This window comes from Tupaia chinensis, unplaced genomic scaffold (genome assembly GCF_000334495.1).
Source record: "Tupaia chinensis unplaced genomic scaffold, TupChi_1.0 Scaffold000184_1, whole genome shotgun sequence".
NCBI lineage: Eukaryota > Metazoa > Chordata > Mammalia > Scandentia > Tupaiidae > Tupaia > Tupaia belangeri.
Window position 1 is genome coordinate 819494 of NW_006159659.1, and position 13962 is coordinate 833455.

The following is a 13962-nucleotide window of genomic DNA, read 5'->3' on the forward strand; positions in this document are numbered from 1 at the left end:
GCCTGTTTCTTGTATTTTGAGTTGCTCAAGATATCCCAAAGTCATCCTTGACTCTACCTCAATTTCACTGTTGAATCATTATTAACCATCCCATTATTAACCTTTTCTTAGTTCATCTCTCTAAAATGTAGAAATGTACATGAAAGAAGAAATACAATGAAACCATCAAAATACCCAGTGATGTTTTTACTGTTTAACCATTTTCTAAAATATTATTTAATTCAGTTCAACTCAGTGAAACTTTTAGTAAGCTTTATTAGATTAATTTATATATACAACATTGTGAGAAATAAAAAATAAATCTAGAATATCTTTGATTCTGCCTCAATTAAGATTGACCTTGAAACCAGAGGATATAAGTTTCAACTAGCAGTATACGAGAAAACAAGGAGAAAAATTTAAGATGTTTACATGAGCACTTTTGACCATGTAAAACAGTGGATTAACCATTGCCCTTTGCTTAGACAGATAAGAAAGAAGTTTAGCAAATATTTACATGTAGATTTTCATGACATTTAAGCTAAATCTTTACTTCTATATATTGCATTATAAAGTTGAATTGAGAAGACTGTTTACTAAAAAGGGCAAAGAGCATGGCCATAATATTACGAGGATTATTTTACTGACTCAAAAGACTGTTGATTTGAATCCCTGAGACTATGCATGTTTATCACAGGAAACTGCATATTAGAATGTTTAAGGCAGAAAATTGTACTTGTTTGCTTTAACTTGTAAACTATGTTTGTCACAGAAGGTTAATTTTACTCACCAACTCTTTGGTAATTGATTTGCCATTTTTGACCTCACTGGCACAGCTCTAATTAACTCAACAAAGTAAGAGAGAATGTGCAGAATAGTTTGGAACTAAGGACATAGCTGAAGACATTCTTTGGGAAGGTGATTTTACCAACATAATTAATAAGTGACTCTAAAAAACAATGTTAAAACACAAATACATATCACAACACTCTTCATAAAAGCCCCAAATTGGAAACTATTCAAATATTGTCTGGCAATGGTAGATTAGATTAATATACTGTGGTATATTGACACATATAGTACTATACAGAAATGAGTGTAGACTACAATCAGACACAACATTGATGGGTCACATAAGCAAATGCTGAGCAAAAGAAGCCAGACACAAAGGAGAACATACCATATGCTTCGCTTAAAGTTAATGTTTATGAGGGAGAACAATGGGGGATTCTGGGGTATTGATACTGTTTTATTTCTTGAGTTATATGTTTATTTGAATAGGTTTCTATATGTTACTCCTCAAGAAATGCTTTTAAAAACACTATTAAATGTAGAATCTCTACTTTTAATGGCATTATCTACTTCCCAAAAGAATCTGAGTAGTCTTTCAGATCCAGGAAGTGTGCTAGGCATTGGAAACATTGAAGTAAAAAACAGACTATGTGCTTAAAGACCTCGTGGTATGATAAGGGAGTTATTCTGACATAGGGTGAATAAGGTATGTGGTGAGATATGAGGTATGAGGTGAGTACTTTACTCAGTCTGAGGATGGGAGGGGCTGTGGAAGGCTTCCAGTAAGGGGTGGATTCTTGAGACATGTCCTAAAGGTTGTATAGGCATTAGCAAGGCAGAGAAGGATGCCAAGGGGAATTTCATAGGGAGGACTTCTCAGTGAAGAACATGCCCATAGTTAGAAATGGTGTGAGTGTAGTATACAAATAAAGAAGTAAAGAGGTGAGTAAGGGCTAGATCTAGAAGAAAACTGTGCTCATGAACTAAGGGGATTTGGACTTTATTCAGAGTTCAGTAGGAAGTGAGTGAAAGATGTTAAGCAGGGAAATGTTATGATCCTATTGGTATTTTTGAATGACCCTTCAGGTTGCTGTGGGAAGCCTCATGGTTTCTACTAAGTGTGTAGGTGAACATGGGAAGATTCAACAATAAGCACATAGATCTAGGGTAGGAGCAGATGGTGATATAGCAGTAAAATGCAAAGCTCTGAGAGGTAATCTCACATGAAAAGGTTCCCAGTCCAGGTTCTGAAAATGCTGGGCATACACGTGTCCATGGTCCGGGCTAAAGGTGGAGGGATGGGAAGGGCATGGATTGCAGCATCAGGATCCTGTTGGAGGTGGAAGTGTCCTCCTTTCCTCTCTTCTTATTTTTCTTTCTCTCATTAATAGAAGAAATAAATAAATAAATGTAACACCCTTCCCCACAACACACACACATATGCTATCTGGGATATAATAAGGTGTCTGAGGTGAGGCAGAGAAAAGATTGGAAACAATGATTGAGTCTCCTATAGCAGAAAAGCCCAGCTCTATGTCCCCATCAAAGATGTTAGCAGTCCAGAAAAGACCACTGGTGGCCACTCAATAGCACAATGTTAAAACTGTCCTTATTCTTGTTCTGCCTGAAGCTCATAATCATTTTCTCATTTACTCAGTTCTCATCACATAATCCTCCCAATATATCCAAAAATTCTGACCATCAGAACTGTGAATAGGACAACAACTATGGAGGCTGTTAGTGGTAGATTTGAAAGTGTGAAGAGGATCAAAGTGTGGAAAGAACAGACCTGGATTGTTATGGCCGAGGTGTTGTATCAGGCTAAAGCTAATTTTGAAAAAGAAGAAAGATGTAAAGAACTTAAGCAACTTTGGGTTGAGGATACTTGGATGCTACCTGATGTAAATGAGCGAATTGAACAGTTTTCACAGGAATACTCTGTGAAGAAAAAGAAGAAAAAAGATAAGCATTCAAAAAAAGTAAAGAAAGAGAAGGGAAAAAAGAGCAAGAAGCAGAAATATGAAAAATGACTCAGTCAATAGTTCATCATGCTCTGATGATGAGTGGGTTGAAGCTGTTCCATCTCAGACACCTGGAAAAGAAAAGGCCTGGAAAGTGAAATATGAAAAGTTAGAAAAAGAAGACAACAGCTAAGTTATTCAGAGGGATGAGTGGATCATTGTTGACTTCATGTCTGTTTAAACTGTGCCATCATCATCACTCAAAGCTGAAAATGAAACTAAAAGGAAAATAGAGTAAGAGAAAACCCAAGCACTTGAACAGTCCACTCTGCTGGAAAGATAACTGAATCCATACTGAAAGGATGGTGGGACAGGTCTTCCACCAAAAGAGTGTAGTGTATCATCAGTTACCAAAGTTTCTGTAGTAGAAGAAGGTGGGTTAGGCTGGCTAAGGAAGTCTTATCAAAGAATTAAGGAACAAGTTGAGAAACAAAATAGAAATTTTGAAGATATTGTAGAAAAAGATATGGGTCAATGGAAATATTTTACTCAAAATCAGAAGAAGATGAAAAAACTGCATGCTCAAGAGATAAGAACAGACAGGAACAATGGAGGAAACCAACTTATTAAGATAAAGCACAAAGTAGTCAATAACATAGAAAATTAGACTTACTAAAATATAATAAAAGTTCAAGGGATAGATATGATACAAGACACTGCAAACAGTAGCAATAAAGATAAGTTTAGTGGTGATAAAAAAGATAAGCAATCTGGTCTTTGGAATCATGTAGAAGACAAACCAACACAAGGCAAAGTCAAGACTTTTCTTCTGGAAATTTGAGACCTAAATTCATAAGACCCTCTGATGATGAAGAACTGTCATTTCTCAGCAAGCACAGGCATTTTGAACCATCTAGTTCATCTTCAGCATTAGCAACTCAGAGTTCTTTGTGTTGTGGTTTTAGAAAACCAACCGAGAGTAATAAAGAAACTTTAACATCATGGAGTCAATCTGAAGGAAGAGAAAGAAAAAAGAAACATTCAAATCAAAAGACATTGGAAACCAATAGCACCCTGGAATATCAACACATTCCAGAAGACATGAGAGAAAAATCACAGGATGAAAGCTTGAGAGGTGACCCTCCAAAGAAAGAACACCTGCAGGATATGCAGTCAACATTTACTGGTAGTCCAGAAGATGAGTCCTTCCACATACTGGGTGTTGATGAGAACAAGTTGGGAGCCAAGATTATCAAGGCAGGCATGACGGGGAATCTGGAATTGGCTGAACAACTTGCTGCTGACATTCCTGTTTTTTCTTTTGTTTTTATTTGCCAGTAGACATGTGTGCTTGGTGAGGGTGGGGACTTGCCAGTAGTCATGTGCGCTTAGTGGGAGAAAGGGAGAAATAAAGGAGTGTAGGGGAGAGAAAGCACCCCCTTGCCACATGGCGAATGGGTCATGCTATAGTCTCTTCTCCACCTTTCTCTTCTTTTGGGATTTTGGGCATATATGAACATGTACCCAGCATGTTTTTCAAGCTGCCAGGTCCAGGACTCACACCAGCAGTGGTCATTTGTGATCCAGCTCACTTAACCACCAGGCCACAGGCTGGTCCATTCACATTACTGTTCTGTACCTACTTGGTCTTGTGAACTGCTTAGTTAATCTACGAAAGGCTTTTCTAAATGGATATCTAGCCAAAGCCCTTGGTCCAGAGGGAGCACTTTCCTCTACTTCAAGATTGTTATTTCAGGTTTTTTTTTTGGCTTTTATTTGCATTTTTTACAGTAAGACTTGGTGTACACAGTAATCATTGAAAAGCTTTTCATATGATTTTATGGACGGGTTCTTAATTTTCTACCAGTAGCATATAGTATTATTACTGTTCTTTTTGTTAAAAGAAATAGAATGTCTCAAAAGAATGTTAAATTAAGCAATACTGAAAAATATACATATTCAGAATTTTTTATCTGAATTTTTAATAGTGATTTTGAATTTGAATGGTTTTAAAAGTAATTGTTTCAAATAACACAATTTACAGTTGTTTGGAGTTTGTGTGACAATTTAAAACATATAGCCAAATTGTTTTAGGCTATGTTTTGGCTATTACAAAACCTTAAGTAATAAGAGCATTCTAAGTAACAAGAGTGTGCTTAGTTGTCCCCATTTAATTTAGGGTACTAAATTTTTATTTATTCTCAACAAGTAATGTTAAGAGAAAACTTTGTGCTTACAAAATATGGTTATTGTTTAAGAGTGCTCAGAGGTTAGCATTAGTGAGACTCAATAAATACTATGACCTTTCCCTTCCCTTTCATCCAGTTCGGTTTAAGTTTTTCCCTTTCTTGTGCTTTTCCCCAAGAATCTCATTTATTATTTTGGTGAACACGTTCCTTATGCATTTAATTTTATTCAATAACATTGTACTGATTGAATGTCACCTATTAACCAAACTTTCATTTCAGAAGCATGCCATCAAACACTTGCCCACCCTTCACTACAGTGGACAGAATGTCAACCCACTAAGCTTGGATGATGAATCCAGGAGGCCTAGAATTAGTCTAATTCTTTGTTTCAACAGCACTTAGCAAATTATCTATCAAAAAATATAGGTAAAGATTCTTCTTTCAGCTTTAAATACAAAGAAGAGGTGTAATACAGAACAACATTTTACCCAAAGACAACGTTAGAATTTACAATCAGGTGCTCTTCTCATCACATTTAGCAAAGGTCTTTTTTTTTTTTTTTTTTTTTTTTGACAGCGAACACAGACTAACCCACAGGATTTTAGTTAGGTACAACAAAGTAAAAGAGAAATTGTGGTTTTGAAATCCAAGGTAAATGATGTTTTAATTTTAGTACTTTTGCTTACTTCTACAGAAAAAGGTTTGCTGAGAAATTAGCAGAGAGAGAAATGTTTCATAGGTGCTAGAGTAGGAATAATATAATCCTTCTAAAGTTCTTTGTTCCTCCAAAACCTAGACACTCCATACACTTTATACTCTAAGAACTTCTGCCCATTCTAAGTATACCAAAAAGTAAAATCTGCATGGAGAAGTGTGGCATGAATCAATATTTTTGGGCTAGGCAGAATCTACCCCATGAAGTCATTTTAATCTAAACCTTGAATGTAGTCAGTGTTTAGTACACAGAATGAGAAACAATCTTAGAAACTTAGAAAAGTTCAATCACAGCATGGAGTTTTTGAGCTGTATATGGTCTAGAGATAACTGAGCCAACCTTCATATTCTTGTGTGAGAACACTGAGACCCAGTGAAGTTATGTCACATGGACCCAAGTTCACAGCAGTATGAGGGAGTGTGAACTCAGTGAGGTGACAGCTGAGCTCTGAACCATCAGGTATGCAGGAGTATTACAAAGCTTGAAGTCAGTAAGACAGAATTTTCTCTCCTCTCCCCTCCCCTCCTCTTCCCTTTCTCTTCAACATCTTTGCTGAGATATAATTCACATACTACACAATTCACTCATTTATACAATTCAATTGTTTTTAGTATTTTCACATAGCTGTCCAAACATCACCATAATCAATTCTAGAACTTTTTATTACCCAAATGAAATTATATTGATTCTTCCAGTCCACACCCATTACCAGTCACTCTCCATTTCTTCCTTCCACTGGAAACCACTAATTTCCTTTCTGTCTCTATATACAATAGGTATGCTTATTCTGGACATTTCACATAAATGGAGTCATTCAATATGTGATCCTTTGTGACAGTCTTATTTTACTTAGCATAATGTTGTCAAGGTTCATTCATGTTGTAGCATGTATCAGTACTTCTTCCATTTTTATGGATGAATATTCCACTGTATGGATGTACCACATTTTATTTACCCATTCGTTAGTTGATGGACATTTTGGGTTGTTTCTACTCTTGTTGTGGGGTATGGGTTGTTTCTACTTTTTAGCTGTTATGAGTAATGATGCTATGAGAATTCATATACAAGTTTTTGTGTGGACATAGGTTTTCAATTCTTTGAGGTATATTTTAGATAGAATGGCTGGGTTGTACTGAAATTCTATATGTAAACTTTTGAGGAATTTCCAGACTGTTTTCCAAAGATTCTGCATTCTTTTGCATTTTCATCAGCAGTGTATTTTTCTCCATCCAGTTTCTCTACATCCTCTCTAACACTTATTATCATCCATCTTTGGGTGTGAATGATTTCATTGCAGTTTTTTTTTTTATTTTAAATTAGTTTATTTCTTCCATGAGAGGAAGAGCCAGATAGAATGAAAGAGAGAAAGACAGATGAGCACCTCAACAGGGTCTTCACACTACAATAAACCTCCAGTCTCAGCCTGGATCACAGGCACACACATGCATGCTTGGCATGCTCAAAGAGGTCCTGGGACATGAACCCATGTCCTTTATCATGTCAGTTCAGTTTTGCTACTGCTGTGCCACCACCTGGCACCTTGTAATTCTGATTTATATTCCTCTGATGACTGATGTTAAGCATATTTTCATATGCTTATTGGCTATTTATAAATCTTTTTAGGAGAAATGTTTATTTAGTTCTTTATCTATTTAAAAGTTGCATCATCTTTTTATTATTGAATTATAGGAATTCTTTATTTAGTCTAGATACAAGTTAATTTGAAAATAATTTCTCTCATTCTGTGGGTTGTCTTTTCACTTTTTTGAAAAGCACTAAGGTTTTAAGTTTTGATAAAGTTTAATTTATCTATTTTTTTCTTTTGTTGCTTGTGCTTTTGTTATATCTAGGAATACATTACCAAGTCCAAGATTATGAAGAGTTGCTCCTATATTTTCTCCTAAGAGTCTTCTTGTAGTTTTAGCTCTTACATTGAGATCTTTGATCCATTTTGAGTTAATTTTTATATGGTATGAGGTAGAGGTCCAACTTTATTCTTTTGCAAGTATATATACTGTCATCTCAAGGCCATTTAGTGAGAATACTTCTTTTTCAATCGTATTATTTTGGCACCGATTTGATTCCATACCCTAAGGTCTTGGAAACTTGTGAACACCCCTTTGCAAAGTGATTCTCCAGGGTACTGTTGAGAGTCTAAGTCATCAAGCTGATGGGCATAGGGAATTCAACGGTCAGTGTTTCCTTGGGTTCATGTCTAGTAGGATTGAGAGTAGATCCTTACTGGTATGAACACCTAGGAAGAGTTAAGATGCAGCTTTTTGGGATACCACTCTTCTTTTTTTAAATTTAATTTTATTTATTATCATAATCTTTTTATATTACATTGAATCACATATATCTTTACAGTGTATTTCTTTTTCCAGCATGATTGCCATGCATATTAGTCAAGACAAAGACATTACTATCCACATAATCATCAAATAGCTTTACGTAATTTTTTCAGATTATTATTATTTATTCTAATTTTTTAAACATTCAATCACTATACATCATTTGGCTTGTATAAAGAATTTACTCAACATGAAATACTTCTCAGACCAGTCCAGTTGAGAATACTATACACGTCATCATCAACAGGTAATAAACCATTTTTGTGTTCCACTAATGTTATGCCTCACTATTGGTTCTCTTGCTATCCTTCTCAATACTCTTCCCTTCTCTATACTCTTCCCTTCTCCTGCCCCATGCCACACCGTCTTCAGCATCCATAACTATTTTCACTACTTTTATGCCCTCTAATATTTCAATCTCTACCATAAAGTGTGGATAGTTGATATATATTAAGTGGATACACACAATATCTTTCTTTCATATCCTGGCTTGCTTCACTCAGCCATAGATCCTCCATACTTGACCACTTTCGATGGAATGCCAGGGTCGTGTTGTTTTTTATGGCTGAGTAGTATTTCATAGAGTATATGTGCCACACTTTTTCCATCCATTCTTCTGTTTGTAGACATTTGGGTTGGTTCCATGTCTTAGCAATTGTGAATAATGCTGCAATAAACATTGATGTGCAAGTGCTTTTCTGACTGAGCATTCTCCTGTCCTTTGGGTAGATACCCAGAAATGGGATCAAATGGTAGTTCTATTTGTAGATTTTTGAGGAACTTCCATATTGTTTTCTACAGTGGCCGAACCAGTTTACATTCCCACCAACAGTGTAGGAGAGTTTCCCTTTCACCACATCCTTGCTAACACTTACCACTTTTTATATTTTTAATCTACCATTCTGACAGGGGTTAGGAGGCATCTCATCATGGTTTTAATCTGCATCTCCCTTATGATGAGGAGCGTTGAATACTTCCTCATATGCTTTTTGGCTGTTCATATGTCTTCCCTAGAGAGATTTTTGTTCAGCTAATTTTCCTATATTTTAATTGGGTTAATCTTTTTATTTTTCCCCCGAGTAAGCTGCTTGAGTTCCCTGTGTATTCTAATTATCAGTCCCTTGTCTGAGGCATATTTTACAAAAATATTCTCCCATTCTGAGGGTTGTCAATTCACACTTGTTACTGTGTCCCTTGCTGTGCAGAAACTTCTTAATCTGATATAGTCCCACTTTTCTATTTTAGGGATTATTCCTGTGCTTTGGGAGTCTTATTTAAGAAGTCTTTGCCTACCCCAATGTCTCCCAGAGTTTCCCCAGTGTTCCACCAGTAGTTTTCTTTTAATAGTACCTGCCATTTTCTAAAGAATTATTTTATTCATTGTCATTATTTAATTTTTTAAATTTTATTGAAGTTGACTAGAGACAGACAGAAGAGAGAAGGAAAGTGAGAAAGCAAGCTGCCAGGTCCAGGATTCAAGCCATGGTCAGCCATATGGGAGTTCAGCCACCTTAACCAGCCCCCCACCAGTAGTTTTATAGTTTGAGGTCTTAGGTTCAGATCTTTGATCCATTTTGAGTTAATTTTTGTTAATGGTGAAAGATGGCGATTCAGTTTCATCTTTCTGCAGGTGAATAACCAGTTTTTCCAGCACCATTTGCTAAAAAGGTTTTCCTTTTCCCAAAGGATTGACTGATATCCTTTGTCAAAAATCAGATGGCTGTAAGCTTTGGGGATACCACTCTTCTTGAAGACTCATAGTAACTAGCATCCAGGCTACCTCCCAAGTACTTTAGTGCAGTAGCTACTCGTATTAAATTAATAAGTGACTGCCTTAAGTATTTCTCAATGGCCATCTTATCTCACCGTCTACATTTAATTAGTGATCAATTTAGTTGATTCTTATACTAAATATTTGCCAGTTCCATTTTCCTTGTAAATCATCATAGCTGTTGTGGTTCAGGCATTTGTCATTTATCCTTGAATTACTGTAATACTTTTGACATATCTCTCTGTAAACACTCCGTCCTCCATCCAATCTAGTTTTCACACTTCAGCAAGGGTTTTATTTCTATATCTCATAGACCTAATGACAAAATTCTATTAAAATAGTTGTAATTTATTGAGCACTTCCTAGGTGCTAGGTCTTATGTTAAGAATGTTATGTACATTTTCTTATATAATAATCACTAAAATTGTGAGTTAAGTATTATTATTCTCATTTTATTGATAAGGAAACTGAAGTTCAGAAAGGTTCAATGGCCTGAGAACATATAAAACATACCTGAAGACACATTATCAGCAATGAGATGGAGTTACTCTAAAGGACTCATTCATTAGGGTAATTTTGTTTAAAAGAGGAAAGAGACAGAGAATTTTTAAAAAATGGACTTGAGATTTTTCTCCCTTCCCCCTTAACTTCTTGTGATGCCAAAGGAATCCACCATTCTGAATGTGAACACTTTATTCTGCCATGTAACACAACAGTCTGGGTGATTATAATCAAACATATCATGGACAGAGAGTGTTTCCAGGTTTGGGATCTAGAGAAGGATATCTGAAATCTCTTACCATATTTAATCAGGTATTCTTTAAAAGCACTAAGTTTAAGAGTTAAGAAAGGAGGGTATTTACAGGCATCTCCAGCTTAGGGGTGTGCTGCCCTTTTCTGAGCCCAGTATTACTGCAATGAAGCCCCCAATCAGTGTTCCTCTTCTTTCAGACCGCAGAAACTAGAAAAGGTAGGAGAAAAATCTCTTTCCTCTTTTATGTCTTAAAACAAACAAACAAACAAACAAAACAAGTTTTCCCTCCCTGTGCATTTCTCTTGCAAATATTTTTCTCCTCCCCCCACATATGGCAGGGTATTCACAGCCATCTCCATCTCAGGCGTGTGCTACCCTTTGTGAGTGGCACAGTTTCAATTTTTAAAAATTGTTTAATTCATTTTGGGGGGGGGTTTCCTTTTTTCTGTTTTTTTTTTTTTTGTTTTTGTTTGTTTGTTTGTTCATTCTTTCTTTGTTTTCTCTCTCAATTTCTGTTTCCTATTCTCTTTTTCTTTTATTTCACTTTCTCATCTTGCTGCTCAGCATTCTCCCACTTCCTAGGCAGGTCGAGGTGCATAGTAGCCAAACATCTGAATACTGTGAGACTCAGAGAAATCTTCACCTCCCACTGAACCTGTTGCCAAAAGAGAGAAACTCCTCTTCATAAATCTGATCTCAAAACTCCTGTCCTTACCACATTGTAAAACACAGTAGAAGGGAGAAATTAGCACAGAATTATTTTACAGTTAAGAGAAACACACAAGTTCACAGTTATAGAAACCTTCACCAATTAGCCAAAAGTGAATACATTACTAAATGACTAAAAATCGGAGAAGATCCTCAGGATGAGAGAATCAAGGAATATGTTTCCAAAAAGGGAACACAATAACTTGTCTCCACGTATGGAAAAATGAGAGGATATTACCAAAATGTCAGAAAAATAATTTAGAGTATTTATGGTAAGAAAACTTTAGGAGATGCAAGAGAAAGGAGACATTGAACTCCAGGAGATGAAGAAGTCCTTCCATGATAGAAAAGAATTAGACTCCATAAAAAGAATCAAACAGAACTGTAAGAGATGAAGACTTAAATACAGGAAATAAAAACTTCCCTCAAAAATATTAAAAGAAGATTAGATAATACAGATGATCGAATTTCAGAGATAGAAGACAAAATCACTGACCTAGGGGGGGAAAAATCACAGAAAAGACTTAAAAAATAGCATCCTTCGAATGAGAACATTATATGAGAAACACTAAATATGACTGAATGCCTAAATATCTGAACAGTTGGTATCCTGGAAGGTGAAGAAACTAATAAGGACATTGATAATCTATTCAACAAAATTCTGGAAGAAAACTTTCCAAGTCTAGAGATGCACTCAGACATTCAGACCCAAGAAACACAAAGAACCCCAAATAAAGTCAACCTGAGAAGATCCTCTCCACAGCACATCATAGCCAGATTGGCCAAAACCACAAAGACGAGATACTAAAATTGGCAAGACAGAAACATCAAGTTACTTATAAAGATTATCCCATCAGGCTAACATGGAATCTCTCATTGGAAACAAGGCAAGCAAGGAAAGAATGGGGAAATATATTCAAAGTGTTAAATGAAAAACAATTTCAAACAAGATTACTACACTTGGAAAGATTATCCTTCATATGGGGAGAAAACATAAAAACATTCTCAAATAGACAAAACCTGAAAGAAGTTACCAACTCCAGAACACTTCTTCAAGAATTATGAAGGGAATGCTATACCAAGAAAACTAAAGACAGTAAGACAGAAATAACAAACAAACAAACAAACAAACAAAAAACTACAACTAAGAACATGGCCAACTTCATGGTAGTGACAAGTCCAGAAATATCGATAATAATGTTGAATATTAACAGTTTAAATTCTCCAGTCAAGAGACACAGACTGACTGAATAGAGAGAAACCCTTCATCTACTGTCTACAAGATACCCCTCTTATGGATAAAGACATATATAGACTAAAAGTGAAGGACTAGAAAAAGATACTCCATGTAAATGGAAACCAAAAAAGAGTGGGAGTCATGATGTTGATTTCAAACAAGGTAGGCTTTAAGACAAAAGCTTCAAGAAGAGACAAAGAAGAGTATTATATAATAGTAAAAAGGCTACTTATCAAGAAGATATAATGCTCATAAATATCTGTGTACCAAATACAGGAGCACCCAAATATGTGAAGGCAAGACTGCTGGATCTAAAAGGAGAGATAGACTGCAATGCACTAATTGTTGGGGATCTCAACACCCCATTTTCTCCTTTAGACAGATCAATGAGACAAAAAATAAGCTAAAATATTCAGGACCTAAATGATGCCATAAATCAGATCGACTTGACAGACATATATAGAACTTCCCACCCCAAAACCATAAAATAACATTTTTCTCACCCTCGCATGTTACCTTCTCAAAGACTGCCCACATGATAGGGCACCAAACCAGAAAAGTGTAAAATGGAAGGCAAAAGACAAGTGGAAAAGTGACAAATCAGTAGGATGGCTGTGGATTGACAAAGTTTACTAACAGTGAATTCTGTATTAGCAAATAAAGCTAGAGGACTAGGATTCCAAAAAAAAAAATAAATAAATAAAGGCATAGAAACTATATCCAGCATCTTCTTTAACCATGATGAAATTAAAATTAATATCAGTTTAAGGAACAACTCTTTTTTTTTTTTTTTTTTTTGGAGGAGGTTTTCGTTATAGGGCGGTCAACTACATGGGAGTCCAGCGACATAGCCATTACACTAACTGCTGGTTCCCCATAGTTTTTTAATATAAAAATTGAATTAAAGTATAAGTTTGTTTTGGTATAAAAAAAGACACAAAAAACGTGGAAGGACATCCCATGTTCCTGGTTTGTAACCATTAATATAATAAAAATGGCAATTCTATCTAAATTAATCTACATATTTAATGCAATCCCTATAAAGAGACATTCTTCACAGATTTAGAAACCAAAATTTATCTGGAATCATAAAATCATAAATGACCCCATATTGCCAAAGCAATCCTATGCAAGAAGAGTGGAATGTGCAGCATCTCACTCCGTGACCCCCAAATTTATTACAAAACCGTGATCATCAAAACAGCATGGTATTGGCACAAAAACAGAGGTGGACCAATGGAACAGAATATAGACTCCAGAAATAAACCCCAAAATGTACAGACAACTGATCTTTGACAAAGGATACCAGTCAATCCAGTGGGAAAAGGAAATCTCTTTAGCAAATGGTGCTGGGAAAACTGGGTACCCACCGCAGAAAGATGAATCTGAACCACTATCTCTCACCATTGACAAGAATCAACTCAAAGTGGATCAAAGATCTAAACCTAAGTCCTCAAACTATAAAACTACTGGTGGAAAACACTGGGGAAACTCTGGGAGACATT

At 35.8% G+C, this 13962-nt stretch overlaps 1 pseudogene; it reads left to right on the forward strand.

Moving 5' to 3' along the window:
* Positions 1-13962, forward strand: part of LOC102479678 (CWF19-like protein 2) — a 76033-nt pseudogene that overhangs the window by 59659 nt on the left and 2412 nt on the right.